Genomic DNA, 10,692 nt, shown 5'->3' on the forward strand with positions numbered 1-10,692 from the left:
CCAAGCCTGGATCTGGCCCTTTTCCATCACAGGAATGTATTTCAGGAGGCTGTTCGGAGGGATCGCGGTGCTGGGGGAGCTGCCGGTACCAGGTATGCCGATGCCACGGCACACACATGCTGCAAGCCCAGCTGCACTGGCAGCCCGGTGCCCTGGCGGGGGGCCAAGTGGTTCATTTTGGGCTGAAAACAGGAGACTTGGAGGGGCTGCAATGGCTGGTGGGGGTGAAGGTGGTGATAAGGGGGTGAAGAGGAGTTTGGGGGTGTTGCAAAAAGCTCTCCAGCCTCGCACTTCTCCAGCCAAACTCTGCACTTGGGAAGAGTCTGGAATCCACTTGCGTTTATTAAAAGCATCCTTTGGGCTCTGGGAAGCCAAATAAATGCATTACAAACACCAACTCCAACCACCCGCTTCCAGGCAGCCCGGGTCCAGCATCATGAGAGGGGACATGGCAGGACTGAGTGCTACCGGCATCGTGCTGGCATCTCTCAGTGAAAAGCCACCATCAGTGAGCACAGCCTGCTTCCACCGCTCCCACGCTCCCCGACGGACGCCGATGCTAAACTCGGCCTTTCCCATCTCCCTCACAGCTGGACAAGGTGCTCCTGCCTGGCTTTCCTCCCAGCGGACATTTCCCATCCTGACACCTTCGCCCTTTTCCCCATCCTCTTTCCCCCACCCCTTGCAACCTCCATCTCCATCCAAGAGCAGAGCCAAGCAGACCCCAGCAATGGGGTGAACTGGCTCCAGCTGTTGCATGTGGTTGGAGACTCCAATTTTGATGCATTTCCTGCTTTTTCCAAGAAAACTAATGGTCATTCCAGCAGGTGAACTCTTTCCCTGCTCAGACAGGGAGCAAACGCCCCGACCTGCTCCAGGGAGCATCGGCCATGCTGCGGCTGCAAGGGTGAGGGGTTTAAGAAGAGCTGGAAAGTGGGGTGCTCATGCAGGCATGCAGCAAAGCAGGTCAAAAATAGGGTCCCACAGCAGTTTTGGGGGGGACTATGGCTCATGCTTAGAGGAGGAAATGCTTTGGGGTAGCCTGGATCGCCCTCCTCCTGGCCGATAGCACCACGTGTGCCCAGCCACCGGGTCGTGCACCTACGCCAAGAGCATTGTATCATTCCCGGGACAGCACAAACAACCTTCAGCCGCCACCAGAAAAACACAGGCTGATGCATCTTGGCATGTGCTGCTGCGCCTCCGCCCATCCTCCCACCCGGCAGCCCTCCGCCTCGTGGGACCGCCGGCAAAAACGGCCCCACGGCCCCTTTGAAACCCCATGGAGCAACACACTGTCGCAACAGGGTGGGCAGAAACGGTACCCAGCGAGGCTGAAGAGCACAAAACCGCGATAGGGAACCTGCAAGGGCGCTTGTGGCTCTGAGAGCGGGCGACGCTCGGGGGGGGTCCTTGCCTGGACGCCGAGTTTGGGTCATCTTCCATGTCCTTGCATGGGGAGGATGCAGGACAGGGGCCAGGGTGCCGAGTGCCTCCAAGTCATGGAGAGAGTCCGCAGCCCCCAGTAGGATTCCTCCCACCCCAGGCAACAGGATGGACCAAGGATCCCCAAAGATCTTGGAAAGGCTTAAATTTAGGGGCTGAGATGAACCGGGCAAGTCCCAGCTCAACAAGGAGACCCGGGCATCAGCCGGGGCCCATCCATCCCCCAAACCTGCTCCCAGGCATGGGGAAGGGGCTGCACGCCGCTCCCCCTGCCCAGCGATGCCATGGGGCCAGTCTGCTACTGCTGCCCCCCCTCAGCTCTCGTAATTAAGTATAATCCAGCAGAATTTCATCCTGTGGCCACTGCTGTCACATCTGGAGGCTGGTGCAGTCTGCTTGTAGCTGTGCTTCATTTCCAAGGAACCACAAGAGTTTTCCATCCTCTTTTGATTAGTGTTGCGGTTCCCGCCTCAGAGCCCTCTGCCAGTTTGCCCCAAGCGGGGCCGGCAGCACCATGCTTAGCCAAGGACCTTGGCCACAATATCTCCAGGGGTCCCCAAGCATTCCTGATCTGTTAAATTCACGATGACCCCCTGGTATGGCTGTGCCATTGGCTGGGGACAGAGCCCAGCTCCTGGTGGCTCTGCCGGGGAGGGTGGTGGCACGGCGATGGGGATCTGCCTTCTGCCAGCAAGCGATCCTGCTTCCCAGAAAACAACCCCAGGATGGGAATCGGCAGCTGATCAAAGGGGAGCTGCCCCATGTCCTCCCAAGCCAAGGGCTGCACGGCCAAGCTGGAGGCTGCACCAGGCTCTTACGCACAGCCAGAATACCAGGGCTTTGCTCAGCCCGATGCTGGTGGCACTGCTCCATAGCCCAGTGACTGTCCCCAAGGGTGGGGGAGCCCCTGGGTGCCCCCATCAGCCCTCCCTGGGGAGCACCCAGCTGCAGAAGACACTGTCCCCCTGCCCATGCTCCCCAATGGGTGGGATAAACCCCTCCAGGAGGTACTGGCTCTCAGGTCCTGGCCACCCAGCAGGTCCCTCCTGCTGTCCCCATGTCCCCAAGCCCTCCCTGTGCCCCATCCCCAATCATGGCACTGCAGCAGCAGCAACTTAGCCACATCTGGGGTTGATTTTCCATGCAAAGCCACATTCACCTCTGGGACGCAGAAGCTGCTTTGGGAAAGCCGGCGGGAGCGAAGGAAACAGCCCGAGGGCTGGCTCAGGATGTGGTCGCTTGACCAGGAAGAAAGTGGAGATGGAGGGGCAGTGGGGAAGCGCTGCTGGATGGGGGCAGAGGCAGAAGAAACATCCCCGCCACCGCTCGCCCAGACCCCGCCAAGAACAGTCTCGTCGTGACCCTGGGGATGTGATTACGCCAAGCTGGAAACACGTCCTGCCGCCAGCCCAGGCTCTCCATGACCTCACCACCACGTGCCTCCGACGAGGAAGGAAAAGAGGAAACTTATCTTTTTTTTAAGAATAACCTTTGCCCAAGCTTTTCCTGGGGGAGAGAGTGTGACCCACGGCTAACACCACTCACCCTTTCCACGACAGCGAGCATCAACCCGGGGTGACGACGAACCCTCCCAGCCCACGCACTGCTCCAGCTCCGCTCCCGCATCCCCAGGCCATGGGGACCAGTACAGGGACATCGGTTCCGGCTGTGCTGGAGCTGCGATCCACCCCCCCAAACCCACCTCTGCCGTGTCCCAGGGGCACAGCCACCCCTCAAGGGCCACCCTAAGCACTGGACGGGGTTGTCACCATGCACCTGTGGGTGCTCCATCCCCCCCCACCCATTGAACATCCTTAATGCATGTAGAGGCGAGCTCGAGCGCCTTTGCAATGCAGCAGCTGGCATTGGGAAATGAGGCTAGGGGAAGTTGTGCCCGGGCTAATAAACACATCGAAACCGTTTGTGGTTTCTGCATGGGTCACATCCTCCCTCTCCCAGCCCCGCGGTGATGGCCCCCAGGGCTCAACTCACGGAAGGCAGAGCCTTCGGCTGAATCCCCATCCCACCCCAGGGACAATGCTGGAGCCACTGGCAGATGCAGGAGGGGAAATGGCAATTACAACAAAGGAAAATATTAATTCCTCCTGGTGAGAGTGGCACAGCACTGGAATGGAGCCCACGTCCATCCCCAGGGATGCCAAAATTACACCTGGCCACAACAGGGACCTGGGCAGGATTCAGAGCGGGGACCCCTCAGTTACCCTGAGCTGATGGAAAAGCTGCGGAAAAGCAGGACATGAGCTGGGATCAGCTCCCTGGGAAAAGCCCAAACCACTCGGAGCTGCTAATTCCTCCTGCCCAGCATCAGGTCGCTTGGCTGAGAGGTCTTGGGGTGGTTTGGCTTCACTTCAGTCCTTCCCCTCGCAGATGAGGCTTGATGTCACTGTGAGGTACCTGACCCCAAAAGCAGCACCATCACTTCAGGGCAGGGGAAAAAAAGAGTCAAATCCGAGGAAAGCAGCTGCAGCCACGGCTGCCCCATGCCCCCCACCATGGAAAAATGAAACTGGAGCTGCTCATGGGCTGAAATCCCTTTTTTTTTTTTTTTTTTTTTTTTGGGGGGGGGGGGAGGTTTACAGCGAGGGGAGCTGAGCAGCAGGTGGGGTGCTTCCCCATACCCCAGCCTCTGTCCTGAGGGGGATCTTGCTTTGCCCAAACCCCCCAGGCTGACTATCTCAGGGCACAGATGGAGCCTGAGTGTCAACCCCCTCCTGAAACACCCCACGAGCCACCACGGCACCAGCCATATGGTGACAATGGGTGATCCCAGTGACTCAGAGGGACGGAGCACGTGCCCCATCCCCACCTCAGGCCGCCTGCCCAGTGCCACCGTGTTACCCTTGTCCCTGTCCCCAAACCCACCTCCAGACCCCGGCCTGGGTGCTGCGAGGACAAACACGGCTCCGAGTGCCTCTGCACTGTGCAATACCCACAGCCACCCCCAACGTTGGAGGATCCCCCCCTATTTCAATAGGGCAGGAGACGTTGGCAGCAGGACCACCTCCAGGCTGCAGATTTAAGAAGAAATAAAGCTTATTCCCTACCCATGAGGGTGCAAACAAGCTGCTGGCTTCTCTTTGTACAGCACCTGGCACAGGGAGCGAGCAGGACCTGAGCAGCTATCGCAATAGAGAGAAGATGGATTAGGATGGGGAAGGGAACCCCAAAGCCTCTCTCCATCCCTCCAAAACCCTTTTAATGAGCCACGGAGGCAAATTTATCCTCCCCAGTATCAGGAGCAACACTTGGCAGCTGGTTCCTCTCAGCTCCCAGGGCTCACCTGGTGCAGGGTGGCCGTGCAGGATGCAACCAAGCAACAGCCAAACAGTTTTTTCCCCTTGGAGAGGGAAAAGCAGATCCAGGTTTGCTGCAGGGCTGAGCAGGGGGATTTTCTGGGGTGAAGCACAGGAGCATCGTGAGGGGACGAACTCAGCCTCACCAGTGGCACTGTGTCTTCCACCACCTTCCCATGGGCTGGGTGACAAGGCCGTGCGCATAGCAGGACCGCCGCTGTCACAGGGCAGGATACGTCCCCCGGAGGGGCTGGGGCAGGGGGCTGGGTTTGGGGGTGTCTGGGTGGATGCTTCGCATGCTGGAGTCACAACTCCCCCCCCCAGGATGCTGCTTTTGGGCTGTTTTCCCCCCAGTCTTCACACATTCCAGCCGGGCTCAGCTGCTGAGTCACACTTGGCTGTTGGAGGGACAAGAGATCTTCCCACTGCCTGCCCCCCCTCACAAGGAGAGACTCATCAAAACCACTCCAGGGAGGAAAAGCACTGGACACCCTCATCTCCAGGGCACCCTCATTAATGGGGCACCCACATCTCCATGGCACCCTTAGTAATGGGGCACCCACATTAATAGGGCACCAGCGTATCTGGGACACTCTTATTAATGGGACACCCATCATCTCAGGGCATCCTTATTAATGGGACAGCCACATTAATGGGGGAACCTCACATCGGGGATCCCCTCATCTCCAAGACACCCTTATTAATGGGGCACCCTCGTCTCTTGGGCACCCTCATCTCCAGAGCATCCTTGCCTCCATGACACCCTTAGTAATGGGCACCCACACTAATAAGGCACTATCATCTCTGGGACACCCTCACCTCGAGGGCACCCTCATCTCAGGGGCAGCAGCATCTCTGAGGCACCCTTATTAACTGGCACCCATATTAATAGGGCAACCTCATCTCTCAGGCATCAGTATTAACTGGGCACCCTCATTATGTGACACCCTCCCCTCCAGGGCACCCACCCCTTCCACAGCATCCTCCCCCACTCCCACCCATGCCCTGTTTCGGTAGCCCCATGGGTGCTGCATCCCCGTGGAGCATCCCGTGGACATCAGGGCTGGGTGCCCCTGTGGGTACCCCGAAGGCAGCTGGAGCGTGCAGGGGCTGGGGAGCATCCACCGCCTCTCTGCCCCCCCAGTGTGTGAGCAGCTCCGGGCCTGGCTTTGTGCTTGCAGAGCCGGAAACCAGCTGTGGTTTGGAAAAAAAGAGGAAAATGTGAGTTTTCCTCCTCCGTAAGAATGAGACTGGGGGAAGGAGAAGTGGCTCTGGGTCCTGGGCGGCTTTACTTTCCTCCCTGCGTATTTGGGGGAGGATTTTATTTAGCTGATATAAATGATATTTGGGACACTTTTTATTCTGGTTTCCTCCCGGCAACAGTCCGAGATGAGTCAGAAATCCAAAATAAAGAAAAATAAATTTAAAAATAAAGGGAAGTGAAGGCGAAACTCCCACCTCTCTTGTAAATAATAACGGTGCAGCTTGTGCTGGAGCTGCCGGATGGAGCCACAGAGGCTGGAGCCAGCACAGGCACCCCGAGTGCTGGGTGGTGTCCCCGGCCAGATCCTGCAGGATTTTGGGGTGCTGGCATCACTGGCTCAAGGCCAGGTTATGCTGGGATGTGTTCTCTGCTCCATGGCCCTGCAGCCAGTGCATTAGGCATTGAGCATCGCTCCTCAGGCGGAAAAAACCCCACACCGGCCTTCAGCACCGAGCAGGATTTTGGCAGGGTGATGGGCTTACTCAGGCTGGAAAGGACCCGGCCCGTCCCGGGAGAAGGGGAGGAGGTTTAACCCCTCCAGCCATCTCCATCTCGCCTCGCCATGCCCATCCCGTGGAGCTGACCGGGAACCGAAGGTGATGCCAGCATCCCCCCGCAGTGCAATGCAACCGGCTGCTTTCCATGCCCCAAAAATTTGGGGCCAGGCGGGTGGTCCACACGGGCATTTGAAAATAGCCAGCATGGTTTGGCCAGACACACTGCCCGGCGCTGCCGTGGTGCTTCTCGTCCTCGCCACAGCCGCAAGTCCCCACCGTCCCTCCGAGGGGTTTTGGCAAATATGACCCCAAAGCGGCGGTGGGGACGGGGCAGCTGCAGACCCCCCCCAGTGCCTCCCTCAGGGCTGGTTCCCGTGCCATCATCTGGGTAGCACATCTTGCCAGCTCTTAATTAACGAACGTTATCAAAACACCTCCTGGTTTGAGTGGTGCCGGCCCCATGGGTCATGCGGCACTGTCGAGCAACGCTGTTTACAGCCGAAAAAACCCCGCAACGGCCTTTGGCGTCGGGTTTTGGCAGGAGCAACGGGCTTACTCAGGCTGGAAAGGAGCCGCCTCTTCCCGGGAGCAGAGCTTTAACCCCTCCAGCAAGCCAGGCTCCACCTCAAATGCATCTTCCTGAGACCTTTTCTCTTGGTGCGGGGTCACTCTTGGGTGCTGGTGGGTGCTGTGCACCCCAGGAGGCCCCCCAGGACGTGCAATCTCCATTTCTGCTGTTCTGAGAAGCAGCCGCTGCCTGCGTGCCGGGCCCGGGTGTATCTCGGTCCTCCCCCAAGCAACGAGATGCTGCCTGATAATTAAAAACAAAAGGGGGGAAGTTATAAATAACCAAAACAAATAGCCGAAAAAACTAGCTGCAAGGGCGACAATGAGGACAGTGCCCTATGGAGCATCCCTTACAGGGTCCAAGCTGCCGTGGAGCACGGCTTTCCTCTCCCTCTGCCCCCAGACTGCCCATGGCCCCGGGTCTTTGCAGTCTGCGCTCTTGATGTCTGGGTTTGCACCACCCTGAAAGCTAGAAGCATGCTGCTCTGTTATTTTATTTTATTTAAATGCAAGCTGACATTTTCAAGCAATTGTCTGATTTCAGCATCTGGAGCCAGAAGGTCCCTTTTTGATGGGCTGGACCGTCTATGAGCCTGAACCATCCCAGCTGCCACCCCAGGTTCAGCCCTTCGCCGTGGCCTCCTCTGAAGGGCCCCATGAGCATCCTGCACCACCGCTCCAGCCCTCACCTGGAGGGAGCTGAACCCCAGCTCCTCCATTGACATCTCCATCTGCCAGACCCTGAGATGGCTCAGAGACACTCACCTCCCTCCTGTCCCATAGACCAGCCTTGGCCAAGGCATCTCCAACCACACCAGCGAAGACCAGGGAGGTCTGAATCTGCAGGCACCAGCTCAGACCCACCACATCCCTCCAGGACCATCTACATCCCATACGAGCAATGACACAGTTTGCTCTGTGACCCCAGGAAGCTGCTGGAGGCATCTCAGGAGGCATCGGTCATCTTCCAGCTTCATGGACCTTGGCCTTCATCTCTTGCCTGTCCCTTAAAAGCCACTTTGGAGGCTGAACTAAGGACTGGGAGATGCCTAGATGGCAAAAATCACCCACAGGGGATGCGGAGGCCCTTTGCCTTGCAGCTCCTCTCCCCAGCCCTGCTGGCTTCCCCAGCCCTTGCTGGTGAGGGACCTGGGGACTCGTAGGGATGTGTTATTTTCAAAACCATTGGTGAATCATCTGGGTTTGCTATTCCCTTACCTTTGCCATGTCCGTTGGTGGCATGGCCATGGGACACATTCCAAACCAGGAGAAAAAGGCACTGGCTTTTGGTTGAATTCACCCTGAAGATGCCACCTGGGGCTTGCAGATAGGAAGAGACCAGACACATGCCAAAAAAAGGAAGAGTGAGTGTCCAAGCCTTCAGGGATTTGGATACTCTTCTCCACAAGCTTTCACAGAGCAATTTTAGGACCTGATCAACCCCTTGCCAGCTGGCAAACAGTCTTGGACGTTCATGGCATCCAGGCACGCGTCCTTCCCGGTGTCCAGCAGAAGCTGCAGTGGGCTGAATAAGATGGATGAGCCAATGGTTTCTCCTCCCCAGCCAGCTTCCCACAGGAGCCAAATAATAGGGAAGGTCAAACATTTTCCATTCCAAGTGTTTATTGATGGAATGACATTTTCTAGCAAGAAACAGTTGCCTTTTGGAGGAAAAACCAGCCACGTGTGTCCCAGTAAGCCCCAACTGTGTCAATCTGGAAGCAGTGCTGGGGGACTTGGGGCACCCCGACTCCTGTCCTGTGTCTCCTGTGGGATCAGGGACTATGGGCAAGTGTGGGAGATGCCACCTGATGGCAGGAGCAAGAGTTGGGAGTTTGCTTGAAACATCTCATAGTGCTTCTAACCCCCTTTCCAGCTCTGTGCCCTTTTGCAACCACCTTTGGCCAAGCTCCCATCCCTGACGGTAGGAAGGACCCAGGGCACTACATTGAGGATGCATCTGATGACATGCCAGGAGGAACCCACCCCATCCGACGCCCTGGGAACCTCCTGCCATGGGTTTTCCCCACCCAGCTCACGCCACATCTCCCACCACTCCACGCAGACAGCATCTGGTTGCCCTTTCACAATTTCCTCCGGAGCTTCTTCATCAAGCGACACGCCATGAACCCGTGCTCAGCAGCATGCTCCTCGCCTGTCCCCTGCCTGTCACCTCACGGGTGGCTCCCAAATCAATCCCACCGCCCACGAGATCTCTTTGAGCATTGACTCAGCAGCACATCACCTCAGGAAGGGAACCGCTCATCACAACCCACTGCAGTATCGCCTGCTCGCAGCCTTTTTTGGCTGCACTCTCCACACCCCGACCAGCTCAGCATCATGTGCTGCCATCACCCATGTGCTGCCTCATTCACTGCCTTCATCACCCTCCCTGGAAAGATATTGGTGAAAATGTGTTTTCCCTGAAAACACCATCGGTTGCACCGCTTGACCCTGTTCTCCTCGTCATGGCCCCAGGTTCAATATCTAAAGGCAAATCTCACAGTCAGGCTGCATCGGTCGACAGTGATGGGTTTGGGTCCCAGAATGGCTCCAGCTGCTCCATCCAGGTGAGAAACTTGGCTCCTTTTCTTCAAGGGAAGAGATGGGGCTCCTGGGCTTTGTTGACCTCCTTTTGCTGCCGTGCCGAGACCCAGTTGGGTCCCTCAGCCTCCCAGGATGAGGGATTTGGTGGCTGAGCTCTGCTCACCCCCGAGTTTGTGGGGTTTTAGGGGTGGAGGAAAGTTCCAAGGGCCAGATCCTGCTGCTAGAGAGGGTGCTGCTCTGGCAGGGCATATTGGGAAGCTTTTGGGTTAGGTTCACCCCCAGTTTGGGCAGCGATGATGAGGAGGGAAGGGGTGGGAAGCAGGATGGAGGGGCAGTACCAGGGCAATGGAGACGCCAGCTCTTCCCATGGGAGAATTCATCCCAAATGCCAAAACCGGAGCAGAATAAACACCTTTCCAAGCTCTCCTTGGGCTCGCTGGGGTTCCTGGGCTGCTCAGGCTTCCCCGCGCTCTGCGCATCAGGGATTCATGCCCCATCCCAGAGAGGGACACATCCACGGGCAGGGATGACTTTGGAGGTCCGACCTCCCTGAGCCACCTTCCTGCCCTCTCCCACCCCGAGCCGTGTCTCCCAGCCAGCGCTTACCCAGAGAATGGGAAACACCGAGAAGCACCTCCAAAGCCTCCAGGGACTTGCAGCTGTTCAGCCACCCCCAAACAGGCTGTAACCTGCTTGTTTGCATGTCCTCGTCACCTCTAATTAAACCCATGTGTTGCTAGTGCCCTTTCAGTCCGCACCACCTCTGGAAATCCCCAGAGTGTGGCCAGGCTGTGCTGCCAATGTGTGGGTGCTGCTGGGATGAGAGACAGTGGGGAGTGAAGCAGGATGGGTCCCACACATACGGGGGTGGCCCAGGGAATGCCAGTTTTCCCACTTCACCCCAAAAGCAAGATGGTGTGTGGCAAAGCCGTGGGGGCGGCTGCTTCTCTGGAGGTAAAAAAGCTTTTTATGTAGCCATATGTGCTTTCCTGGGGCTCCTGCCCTGTCTGTGGGCTGGGATGATGGCTCAGGATTTGGGGGGACCCGAGTGATTCTT

This window comes from Aquila chrysaetos, chromosome 24 (genome assembly GCF_900496995.4).
Source record: "Aquila chrysaetos chrysaetos chromosome 24, bAquChr1.4, whole genome shotgun sequence".
Taxonomy (NCBI): Eukaryota; Metazoa; Chordata; class Aves; order Accipitriformes; family Accipitridae; genus Aquila; species Aquila chrysaetos.